The 9,529-nt window shown below is 50.8% G+C and overlaps 1 non-coding gene across 1 annotated transcript; it reads left to right on the top strand.

Moving 5' to 3' along the window:
* Positions 1-3,693: 3,693 nt before the first annotated feature.
* Positions 3,694-3,765, top strand: trnae-uuc (transfer RNA glutamic acid (anticodon UUC)). The gene has a single exon. It is a non-coding gene; the product is annotated as a tRNA-Glu (tRNA).
* The last annotated feature ends 5,764 nt before the right edge of the window (positions 3,766-9,529 follow it).

Consider the following 9,529-nt stretch of genomic DNA (forward strand, 5'->3'; position numbering starts at 1 on the left):
AAATCTTCTATGATAGTGGTACAGTCCATCACACCCCACCTACAGCCATTAAAAGAGAAAAAAAAAACTGACAACAACAAAGTAAGTCTGGTGTAATCAACTAGGTCTTGCAAACATACTTAACCTCTTCCAGCTACCAACATTACAAATGCTGTTTACACATTAGATGGTTATTTTTAGCTTCTGATATTATGGTGAATAAAGAGCCCTGGAATCTTTGTAGAAGGACAAAAGACAGAAAGAAAGGGCAGTGTAACCATGGCCAAGAGAAGGGAAATGTTGGAGAGATCTTTTTCCATTCACTTTTTATCATTGTTTTTCCAGCCCAACAAAGATTAACATATATGAGCAGGCGTCCTGTGTCAAATCCAATCTGCCTTCCTTCCAAGCATACAGGAATGTCAGTGAATTAAATATTGACATATGAAAATACCCAAAAATATGCAATCACACATATGCAGTTTGAGCAAACATAAGACAATACCCAAGTACCACAAACTACCAGGCATCATTAGCAGTTCAGGTGGGGAGCTGTGTCAGCATGCGTAGGCTGCAAAGGAACAAGTAATAGGTCTATTCCATGCTTAGAAGAGAAGAAAGAAAACACAACATTTCAGCCGTGGAGCCCTCACACCTGAAGAAGGCTCCACGGCCGAAACGTTGTGTTTTCTTTCTTCTCTTTTCATCTAGTGTCATTAGCCAGTTCCTGTCAAAATAAAATAGAAATGGATAACATTCTAGAGAGAGTTTGAAATACCAAGGTACAATTTAAACCATATTTCTTCCACTACAACCACAATATTTTGGAGAGATCGCTGAGCCTAACTGTTCTGGCATGTCCGTTAGCCTCTGTCCTGCTTCAGCAATGAATGCAACGGGGCACATTCTGAGGGAGATGCGGTCAATCAGGTTGCAGGAAAACCACGCTATGCTTTTTTTTGAGATCCTGAAAAGGACAGAGGGGCCATGTATATGTGTGCAGCTGGATATGTAATTGCAGGTGGCGTAGCAAATTCTGCTGAAGCCCCACTGCCTGGTGGACGGTAGCTGTGCATGTTGCAGCAGAATTGCGCATGTGAGATCAAGGGGGCATGTCATGTGTTTCAGCACTTCACTCTCTTCAGGTAGCACGTGATTCCCTGAGTCCAAAAAATTTGTAAGTTCTTTGGATGACCTGTGGACCGATCTTTCACGATGAAGAATTCCTTAAGAAGAATAGATCTCGGCCCACCATCCCAATGCCTCCGTCTCAAAACAGCAACCTCCCACTGCCCTTAGTCTGCAAGGCAGTCCTTTCAAGTGCGATGACGACGCCGGGACCTTCATTGCCTATTGTACGAGCTGAACTTTTGTGCTCATCAATTCAACGCTCTTTCCATCAACTCATCTTGTCTTTTGACGCTTCGTGTTTTGTGCTCCTTTGACTATCGGCATATCAGGTGACTGCAAACACTGAAGTTCTTGCTTACGGAGTGTGGTACTGTACTGTCATGTTGACGCCGAGTGAATCTTTCTTTGGCAACATGGGCAGGCTGACAGCAGCGCGAGCGAAAGTAATGGCAAATTTCTTGACTTATTTCCGAATGTGAATGTTCTTTAGAAAAGGGATGCGGCGTTGCTTCTCCCCCGTGTAAAGGTCACGCATTCCAGACGTGGTTATGAGCGAACAGTTGCCGCAAGTGTTTGAAAAGAGCAAGAGAGGAAGCAGCCCTGCCCCGTGTTAGGATCAAACTCGGGACCTTCAGATGATGAGACTGACGCGCTACCAACTACGCCAACGAGGCCAGCTGCAGTACACAGCCAGAAAGTTTGCCTCATATGGATTTCAGTCGCCCGTTCCCTAATCTTTAGACGCCCTCTGCTGGATGTTGCATTTGCCTTTTGATCTCACCAATACTTTTTTGGTCTGTTTGGCCTCTTCTTCGGTGTTGCGAGTCCGTCTTTCAGATCTCACCTAGCACAAGTCTCTCTGGCTGAAGTGGCCTCTCTGCTTCAGCATCATGCCCTCACTCAGCCATTAAAAACGTCACTCGGACTTCTGACATGCTGACATGAAATGTCAAGAGAGAGTGGCAGAGACGCTTAAGGCAGAGAGAAGATGAAGAGGGGGCGTGGCTGCGAAATGATTGACAGCTGCATGACGCTCTCCATGCAAGGCGTGACCACAGGCTAAAGGACACCTTTCGGCACATCAAGCTCTAAGCACACACCTGGAGAATGTGGGAAATGATCCCGCTACCTCTCGCATGCAAAGCGAGCGCTGTACCATGCAAGCTAAACCCCCTCGCGGGGGTTATGCCTCGGTGTTGCCTAGTGCCGCTTCTTCCCCTCTTACCGGGTGAAGTTCACTGCCCTTCGTCTGCAAGGCAGTCATGTAATTGCGGCTTTCTTGACTTATTGATAAAGGTCTGACTGGACGAGCGAATGACGCTTCTCCCCCGTCCTCAAGCTCGCTGACAGAATAAAATGGAAAGTGCTGCCGTGGCTCATTGGTTTAGGGGTATGATTCTTGCTTAAGGTGCGGGAGGTCCTGGGTTCAACTCCTGGATGAGCCCTTGTGTGCTCTTTTTGTCCTTGTCCACAAAACTGGGAACTGATATCCACATCACCTTGCAGCATCAGCTTATGGCAAACGATGGAATGTGACTAATGACTGAACGAGCCTGGTGAATACTCATCACGTGGCAAAATGAGAGTGTGCAGTCAGCTGTCCAAGGCAGCAACCTCATTGCTCGTTCAAAAGAACACGTACTGAAAACTCATCACCACTATGTCGTAAATGAGCACCGCGATCGCTTGTTATCATGCGTCCTTACTTGGGAAATGCAGAAGCAAAAACTGCCCTCTCTCAGCCACCGAAACGTGTGCGGCTCGCCTTGCACTCTCTGCGCCTCGCATATTTATGGAGCTGTCTGCTCTTCATTCTGTTGAAGTACGCAAGTTACGGGGCGTACTGCAGACTATGATGTGCTCACTGACAGCTTTCAAGATTTGAAAACTATGAGCTTGATGGCTCAAGTCGAACGAATGTGGTTGTTACGCAATTGATGATCAAACGCACGTATTCTAACGATTCGTGAGAGTATGTTCTAAAGGTCCCTGGCTCGATCCCGGGTTTCGGCATTTTGTTTCATCGCTCCCTTTGTTCCTCTCTCCAGCGCCCCCTGCCTAAAATGAAGCGTCCCTTTCTCAGCCCGAAACGCAAGCGATACACCAGCAACAAACCCTACAGGTTTCCGTAGTGTAGTGGTTATCACGTTTGCCTAACATGCGAAAGATCCCAGGTTCGAGACCGGGTGAAAACAGCCTCTTTTTGCACGCTCCTGCACTTCACAGAGGTCTTGAACCACCAGTCATTTATTCCCAATGCATTTCCGGTGCCTTCATTCGTGCAAGTAGTAAAAGCAGACGCCCCTATTCTGCCGTGACCCGGATTCGAACCGGGGTTGTTGCGGCCACAACGCAAAGTACTGACCACTATACGATCACGGCGAGTTACCGATACACACGTGGCAGGGCGGAAAAGGCTGTGCTCTCTTCGTGTGACATAATTCGGAAAAGTCCTGACGTTGCATTTCAACTGAGTCCCAGTATACATCGACCCTTCGACACTCTGAGTGACAACTCTCTTGCGTGTTTTCTCATATTTATGTAGTTTGCTTGCATGATGCCCGGAACAGCAGGGTTGTGCGCTCCCATATGGTCTAGCGGTTAGGATTCCTGGTTTTCACCCAGGCGGCCCGGGTTCGACTCCCGGTATGGGAACGTGTCAGTTTTGCCTCCTGCTTTCCAAAAGATCAGCACGTGTACGAAGGAACCGCATTAAAACTACTCGAACGTGCAAAACGTGCGAGAAGAGGGGGCGCTTGTTTTCAGCCGAAACTTCTCGCGTGTGAGACGAGCTGATCATCGCTGCAGGAGGTGGGAGGGTTACTCTGGTAGACAGGGCTGACCTTCGGCAATAGGATTTATACTCTCCAAGATGATATTTGCACTTTCTGGAGAGGCAATTTTCTCCACTTCAGTAGCCCGATTTCGTCGATTGCGTGGAGAGGGCTGTAGAATGTGGCGCCGCCTTTCCTGCTCCGTCCATGACAGGCGTGCTGGTCTCTGGAGAGAGAGCACGGTCCATCAGCGCACTCCAATAAAGGCACTGGAAGCAGCTGAATCGCATTGGCGAAGCTCAGCACTGGGCCGCTGGGCACATTTTACCACCGCTTCCGTAGTGTAGTGGTTCTCATGTTCACCTCACACGCGAAAGGTCCCCGGTTTGAAACCGGGCGGAAACAGACTTCTTTTGTCGCCACGCAGAAAAGGGGATTGGGGATTCGCCTAGCGCTGTGATCGAACTGACCCACTCACCTCTTAGTGTGGCGGGATCTGCACAGTGCATGTCGCCGCGCATCCTGCTTTCACTTCAATGCGCGTCCTGATGTACCCCGGTCTCCCGCGTGACAGGTGGGGACAGGTGACAGGTCCGCGTGACAGGTCCTATACTATCGAGGAAGACATCGCTCTCTCTGACCCCCGGCATCGTGTCCCGACCCACCGTGCTGGAAGCCGACGCGTGCTGTGATTCCTTTACGGAGCAGAAATGACAACCGAGGAGCCGAGAGATCATTTCAGCATTTCGCGTCTGAACGGAAAACACAAACGACCAACTCGGAATGACTTGCCTTTGACGCTTATCAAAGCGTTCTTTGTGCATCGAACAGACCCACTCACCTCTTAGTGTGGCGAGATCTGCACAGTGCATGTCGCAGCGCTCCCTGCTTTCACTTCAATGTGCTTCCTGATGTCGAGACGTGTGCCGTGCGGAGGCTCTGAAAGCGAGAGCAATGAAAAGGTGCACGACGCTGTGAAAGAAAACAGAGAAGTGAAAGGCAGTCCTTTCTCTAAGGAGGTAAAAGAAAAGCTACTCCCCCTCGGGGAATCGAACCCCGGTCTCCCACGTGACAGGCGGGGATACTTGCCACTAAACTAACGAGGAAGACATTGCACTCTCCGACCCCCGGCATCGTGTCCCGACCCAGCGTGCTGGAAGGCGACGCGTGCTGTGATTCCTTTACGGAGCAGAAATGACAACCGAGGAGCCGAGAGATCATTTCAGCATTTCGCGTCTGAACGGAAAACACAAACGACCAACTCGGAATGACTTGCTTTGGACGCTTTTCAAAGCGTTCTTTGTGCACGACGACTGCGCCACCTAGCAGATACAAATGGGTTGTACAACTTTGAAGTAGCAAATGGAAGAGGGCTAAGCCTCCTCTCTTTTAGCCCAGGTTCGATCTGTCTCCCAGAATCACCAGGGCCCGCACACACACACCCGTGCCGTTGAAGTGCTCTGCTTCATTTCTAAGGGCAACTCAACATTCACTCCTACCCCGAGAACAGAAAAGACAGCGTCCGCAGCAACAACAGCTCAGGTCTCTGCACAGGAGCTAAGCTGCCCCCATCTCCTCTGCTCTGCGGCTCCTGCGGAGCGGAGTCCTGCCTGGAGCCGTGTTTGCAGGCAGCGGCTCCCCGCGCTCTGTCTGTGCGTCGTGTCCAAGAACTCCTGGGAGGAAGAGAGAGCCCTCCCACTCGGGGGCTTTTCCACGGTCTGTGTGAGGAGGGGCGGGTGTGTCCAGTAGCTTATCGAGCGGAAGCCTGGGGCGGCGGAGAGCTGTGATCGTGCAGACCTTGAGGTGTCACCTCTTTGTCTGCTTTCCCGCCCCCCCTCCGCCCAAGCTCTGCTCCAAAGTAGCCCGGCAACCCCTCACACCTGCACGTGTCACAACCTAAGGTGTGGTCATGAGACACCCATGGGGTGTTGTTCTGTTCTTGCTAATTGTTTCCTGCCCGTCGCAGGCAGGAGTCCATGCGAGGAAGATGCGCTGGACAGAGCTCAGAGGGCGCAGCTGGGTGGCTTTCCTTCTGAGTGACGTTCCTGCAACACTCTCCCGCTCCTCTTGGTGCGCTCATGCCGCAACACAGGAAGGCTGGAGCAGGTGGCTGTGCGCTCTGTGCACCTCCGAAATAGCTCAGCTGGGAGAGCGTTAGACTGAAGATCTAAAGGTCCCTGGTTGGATCCTGGGTTTTGGCATTTTGTTTCATCGCGCCCTTTGTTCCTCTCTCCAGCGCCCCCTGCCTAAAGTGACGCTTCCCTTTCTCAGCCCGAAACGCAAGCGAGACACCAGCAGCAGCCCCTGCAGGTTTCCGTAGTGTAGCGGCTATCACGTTCGCCTAACACGCGAAAGGTCCCCGGTTCGAGACCGGGCCAGGATCTCATCAAGAATCGGCTCCAGCAACAGGGCTGGGCGCATTGTTCCATTCTCCGACCACTCTTGGTGTAAACAAGTCCCTCCTGGTCTCTGCTTGAATTGCACTTTCCTGCGTTTGCTTTGGTGTAACTGGCTTCCCCTGCATGGGCGAATGTGAAGAAGATCCTTAGTAAGTCCTTAGTAAGAAGAGGTCGGAGTGGCCTCTGTCGTTCATCAAAGATCCAGTCAGGCAGTACTCCTCTGTAAAGCGCCGTTGGTTCACATCGATTGGCTTTTTTTTGCCTTCATTCGTGCAAGTAGTAAAAGCAGATGCCCCTTTAGGGAGCCTGTCAGCACCCGGAGTTTCCCCCTTCTGTAAGCTCTCCATAGCCTCTCAGCTCTTCTACTGTCAAATCCCCCTCAAGTACTTCCCTATCTTCTTCAATCAAAACGTTTTCTACCTTTGAGGTAAAAAAATGAATTTCTTCATCCTTTACCTCTGTAGAGCTGTAAAGTCTTGAGTAGAAGTGTCACGCCCTCTGCAGCCAGAGGGCGGTCCCTCTCTGTCCTGTCCCTAGTTTCTGGTCTGCTGTCCTTCCTGTCCCTCTCTTTCCCTTGGGCTAAATATTTCCGGGTCTTGTACTCTGTCCTCGCTCAGCACTGACGTTCGGATGTCCTGAGACCCGCCTAGCACCAGGGCACCCCACGTCCGCTCCCTGAGGGCACAGGTTTCTATACGGCATTCCTGAACTCTTTGCACTAATGAGCCTGGGCCTTTTTCCCGTCTCGCCGCTACGCATATGGGTCTTTCTCCACCCTCCTGCTCCCCATGGTTAGTCCTCTTGGACGTCCGTGACAAGAAGGCCTCGATGCAGGAGAGGATAGCACTCAGCTCTGTACTCTCTCTTCCCTCCTCATCAACTACACTTTCCATGACAGACTTGGAGCCTACCACTTTCCTGAAAAAGAAGCGAGTACACTTCTCATTTTCTTCCAAGAACTGCATTCAGCTTCTTAACAGCACTTCTCGACTACTTTCTTCCGCTATGCTCCAGACATCCTTTTTAAAAAGGGTGATATCCTCGAGCACATCGAAGCCACTGTCTCGTGTAGAGACGCTGCAGCTGCCTCTGTTTCCTGGCTAGCACTCCTCTCCGTCTGGCAGCAGCCTTCTTTCCCTCAGCAATGAAAAAGGCCTTTGTCCTCACCTTCACCTCCTCCCACCACTCTCCTACTGACCTGTACAGACACTGCAAGGACAGCCACTGTGATAGTTTCTCCTTGTAGCGGGATACTACCCCCTCGTTCTCTAGCAGCTTTGTGTTGAGTTTCCAGAGGCCTGGGCCAAAGACAGTCCCGCCCTGGAGTTCCACTCTACACCCTAAAGCCTGATGATCTGAGAAGAATACAGGCTGAAGAGTGACCCCAACAACTTTCACTCTCTCTGAGACAAAGCAATAGTCAATTCTGGAGCTGCTATTCCTCCCTGACCATGTATATCCTGCTGTTGTGGGATATATACATCTATATGTGTCTGAGAGTTTAAAGTCTTGAACTAAGTTTTGCAGGGCCAGTGAGCTGGAATCCAATTTTATCAGAGAGCTAGACTGCCTATCTGTGTGCTCTAAGATACAATTAAAATCCCCTCCCACTATCACGTCTGTGCTACATAACAATAGAGGAGAGAGTGCTTTGAGTAGCTCCACCCTTCCTCCCACGTCAGTAGGACAATACACATTGATTAGACGCAGGTTAACGGTCCCCCATTCCACATCCACACACAGCAACCTGCCATCTATGATCCTCTGAATACTTTTCAATTTGAATGCCCATCCTTTGAAAAGAATGGCCACGCCAGAGGTTCTGTTATTATTGTCCCCTGACCAATCAGAAGGCCCTTTATCCCACCTATCTTCAAAGCTTTTATACCTCTCTTGATTGACTTCTTTTTCTTTTTCTTCTTACCAATTTCCTACCAGCCATCCTCTGAATGAGCCTTCATCAGGGTGGCAGCAGTAAAAGCGTTCACGGAGACCATTTCAAGGAAGTGGGTAGAGGGAGGGGTGGAGGGGTTCCAGCTGTCCCCATCGCCATGCTCTCTTTCCTCCTCGCTCGGGGAGGAAACAGAGTCATTTTTCCTTTTCCTCAAGTCCAGCTCCTGGGAGCACTGAGGGGAAAGGGGTGCAGCCGATGCACCAGTCTCCTCTTCCCCCTCACCCACCAGCTGCTGCAGATCCTCCGTGATGGACTGGATGGAGGAGAGGAGGACATCTGTAGCACTTGCAAAGTCTGAGAAAAGCAGCTCCGCTGAATCCTGGGTATCCTCGCTGGACCCGCTCCACCGGGGGGCCCCACACTGGCCCTCATTCTGAGAAGCAGGAGTGAGGGAGGGGTCCTCGCTGTTCTCGGGGGTTTTCAAACCCTCGTGCTTGTCTGGTGCAGTCTGGGGTTGTGGGGACGTAGTGGATTTCTCTTCCACCGGCCCCGGAGCCACAGCAGAACTGATCCTGGCTGGAGGCTGAGAGTCTTTGTCCAACAAGGGTTCTTTGTTTGACTTGTTGTTTGCTTTGGCTTTTCGGGCCGGTTTGGCTGAAACAAGCACTGCCTCATTCTTTCTCATTTTGAGTTTATTGGCGTAGGCGTGAGGGCAGTTCTTAAAAACGTGTCCTTCCGAGCCACATAAATTGCACTTTGGCAGCATTGAACAGTCAGAGGCTAAATGTCCCTGTTTGCCACAGGTCTTGCAGCATTTCACAGTGCAGGACAATGCCAGGTGTCCCACAGCACCACAGCGCCGACACACCTTTGGTTGTCCCACATAAAAAACATAGCCATTGCAGGTGCCCAGCCGGATTGTAGAGGGCAGGTGCCTTAAGCCTCCATTTACATTGTCCGGTAGCAAGCGAACCTCGAATTTCCTTGCTCCTGTTTTTATACCGTCAACATCTCTAAGCTCAGTTCCATGGTGGACGGTGCAGTACTGGTTAAGCCACGTGTGAATGTCCTCTGTCTTTGCCAGTTCCGAGAACATAACAACATGCACCATTTTCCTCTCTCTCTGTGTCAGAGGCTGCAAGTTGATCTTCTCAAGGGCAGGAACTTTCCCTCTTTTTGCCTCAAACACATCCACACATTGTTCAAACAGAGAATAGGTACAGATGCAGCCATTCAAAATGCGTGCGTTATTTTGCGGCATACCCCGGTGGGCGTGTCGCGGCATCACGCAGTGTCACGCAGTGTGACGTGGTTAATCGCGCGTCATTTGACGCTCTGCCGGAAACTATCCG

The sequence above is a fragment of the Atractosteus spatula genome, chromosome 10, assembly GCF_055471065.1.
Source record: "Atractosteus spatula isolate fAtrSpa1 chromosome 10, fAtrSpa1.hap1, whole genome shotgun sequence".
Classification (NCBI taxonomy): Eukaryota; Metazoa; Chordata; class Actinopteri; order Semionotiformes; family Lepisosteidae; genus Atractosteus; species Atractosteus spatula.